At 43.0% G+C, this 3,126-nt stretch overlaps 1 pseudogene; it reads left to right on the top strand.

Moving 5' to 3' along the window:
- Window positions 1-1,114: 1,114 nt before the first annotated feature.
- Window positions 1,115-2,548, top strand: LOC138321409 (uncharacterized; annotated as a pseudogene).
- Window positions 2,549-3,126: the final 578 nt, after the last annotated feature.

The following is a 3,126-nucleotide window of genomic DNA, read 5'->3' as shown; positions in this document are numbered from 1 at the left end:
TGGTCTCGGTCCTTAATGAAAAGCTTCAGAATTCACATTTTTCTGTCTCAGATCCACATTTTTTAACCAAATGTCTTGAAAATTGGCAGACTTGTACAAATAGATATGACCTACTAGCTGTTAAAGTTCTGTTAAGAAATGATTACAAATTTAACTTAAAATTAAAATTAAAATTAAAATTTTAAAATGTTTTTATTTTTATTTGATTCATGTCAAATGACAGCTATATTTAGGATCTAATTAGCATATATTGTAATTTTATGTATTCCTACACCATAATTTAAAAGTTAAAATGGAGGATTTTTTCAAATTGTATCAGGACAAAGTGTTTGAAAATTCAACTATAAGCCAGGAAAATGGACTCTGCAGGATTTGGACAGGATCATTAACAAAAAACAGGAAATATGGCTTAATTTCATTTAAGGACCCAGTAGATTTGAAATGGAAGAAGAAGCATGCACATAGGCTTGCAGTTATTGTGTTTCTTAAAGATTTGAATTTGAAAAGTGATGCTGATTGCTCACACCTGTGTCATAATAGTTTATGTGTGAACACTGACCATATTAGTGTTGAACCACATTATATTAACAATAATAGACAGCATTGTTTAAATTCAGGTGTATGTTCTGGTCATTTGGGGTTTAGGGAATGTATGCTTGATTTGAAAATTTGATTGTTTATTTATTTATTTGTCATTTGAGGGTATTAGCTATTGTGTCAAGGACACAACATTGTCCGACTACCACCACGTGGAAGTTCCCTCTTTAGGTAGTCATATATATGTAACATTTTTTGTTACATATTTTGGTTAATTCAGAATTCAGATGTTATTGTAACCAAAATGTCTCTAATAAATTCTCTTTGTCACTCCTTCTCAGTATTGGTGATCCTGAGGTTGATTGTCTCCCCTGCATTGGTGAATGGTGGGATCCAGCTGGCCTTTCCTGTAGTCGGACTTCCGAGCAGACTTGGACTTTTTTGCATGTTCCTTATACTGTTCAGCTACTGATGCCAGACTTCTCTTTTGGACCGTTGGTTTGTATTGGTATTCCCGTTGATAGATTTCCTCTGTGCTGAGTTGATTGAGCTTGTGCTTGACCTTCCCACACAGAGTACCACCAAAATATTGAACTTTCTGCTGTATGGCTATGCCTGCGGTGTTGTTAAGTGTTAATATTGTGTTATCCAATCTTCCCTCTGCATTTCTCCCGAAGTTCTGGTGCTTTGGTAGAGCCACATTTATGCTCCGGTGACAGCCTTCATTCTTCTGGGTCGATGTGTTTAGCCTCATTGATGTGACAGCTTCTGTGCTGAGTCTCATTTTGAGGAGCTCTAATAGTAAACTCTGGTCTTCTGGTGTCATCTGAAGGTGATGTATCTGGTTCGAACTCAGGAACATTGAACGTAGCCACCAGTTGTCGCCGTCATCTCCAGAGCACACTACAGAATGTTGTTTGCATTTGGCACAGTCACCAGCATAGCACGAAACAGTGGCATCTAGCACGGAGGGTAACAGGCTTGTGATAGTGTCTATGTCTCCCTTGTGTGTTTTCATCAATGACTTGAAAACCAAACTACTTCTGGCTTTCAAGTCTTGTGAAAATATCTTCTGCACATGTGCTCTCATCTGTCTGGTACGGCCTGGAAACATGGACTCGCTGAACTTAGCACTGTTGCATTTCCGGAACAGTGCTCTGCCAACGTGTGTTGGGTCAGCCAGTCTCTCCACTTTCCACATTGGATGCAAGGCTTTCATGGCTTCCTCCAGGCCTTTGGCTCCCGTTCCGTCCCCATCTGTCGTAGCATATCTTATCAGCACACCCTGACTGGTAAGCTGGTCTCCGATGTCCTTTCCCATGGCATACTCGGAAAGGCCGTCATGTCGTTCGATGTTGGCTGTACAGTCAGGGTGACCACCAGGACACTTGACGTCATAGCCTTTCCCTCTCAGCCAAGCACCTGTCCAGCACAGTTTGTTGTGCAGAGCACGGCCCAGTATGTACTTTTTTGGTGTACATGTCTCGATACCGAGGCTGATTCCCTGAGAGGCATTCAGTCCGGGCTTCTTAGCACTGCCAAATGTTGTGCTGTTGTATCGGCCATCTACTGCTAGTCCAATGGTGCTCGGTGACTCGTCTCCTCTCAGGGTGTTGGCTTCTACCACCAGTTTGGTCTTCTCTGACATGTCTATTTTATTCAAGGCTGTAATATCTCTGGACACTTGGTTTGCTTGGCGCTGCATTCCACTCTTGGCTCCTGCTGGTATATTCAGGTGCCCTAAAATCAGTCGGGCTCCTTTGGTGCTGACAGCCTGGCCACACAAAGCTGAGGGCAGGTACTTGTTGATTAAGGCTGGCTTTGGTCCGCGCTTGTTCGAGTCCGCTTCCCTGTACAGCTTGTACAGTGGTGACCTGTATTGACACTTCTCACATTTTACAGCACAGCTCCATCCCAGGGCCCTCCTACGCTCAGTGTCCAGTTTAAAGTCTGGTACTTGGCAATTCTGGTCTGTCTGTGAGGCATGGAGGCTTATCACATTGTTCCACATCTCCACCATGAGCACAACATCTACAATTCGGTTTCCTTCTATTTCAGGAATTTCAGAGTCTGGCTCTTTTGGTGGACTGCATGCAGGACGCAGGATCCTTGTTGGACAGGGTCGGTCTTCAGAGTCAGCAGATACCAGGGATAGGCCGTCTGAACTAGGCTTGGTTACCAGCTCCATTTCCTTGGTAGTCAGTCTTCTGGTAAGCACTGGTGTTGTTTCCCTTGGTACAGGTGTGTTGGATTCTTTCCCTGATGTCTGTCCCTTATTTGTTGGTACATTCCCAGGCTTGAAATAAGTTTGTCTTCTCAATCTTTCTCCTTTCATGTTGGCTTTTACTGTTGCAAGTAGCAGTGGTCAGTCTGTACTGGTCAGAAGTTCTCAGGACAATGAATTTAGGTGATGTGTAAATATTGTGATATACACAATCATTGTCTGTATCAGAACAATCATCAGTTGTGTTTCAGAAGCTGTGAGAGCCTTGTCATTTAAGATAAAAGCCCTACAGGGCACCCCCCCTGCCTTTGGCACATAGGGTTAAGTGCTGTCTGTATACAAGTGTCTGTTTGTGAGGCCATGGG

Source organism: Argopecten irradians, chromosome 4, assembly GCF_041381155.1.
Source record: "Argopecten irradians isolate NY chromosome 4, Ai_NY, whole genome shotgun sequence".
In the NCBI taxonomy this organism is placed as follows: Eukaryota; Metazoa; Mollusca; class Bivalvia; order Pectinida; family Pectinidae; genus Argopecten; species Argopecten irradians.
This window is presented reverse-complemented; position numbering and strand designations above follow the sequence as displayed.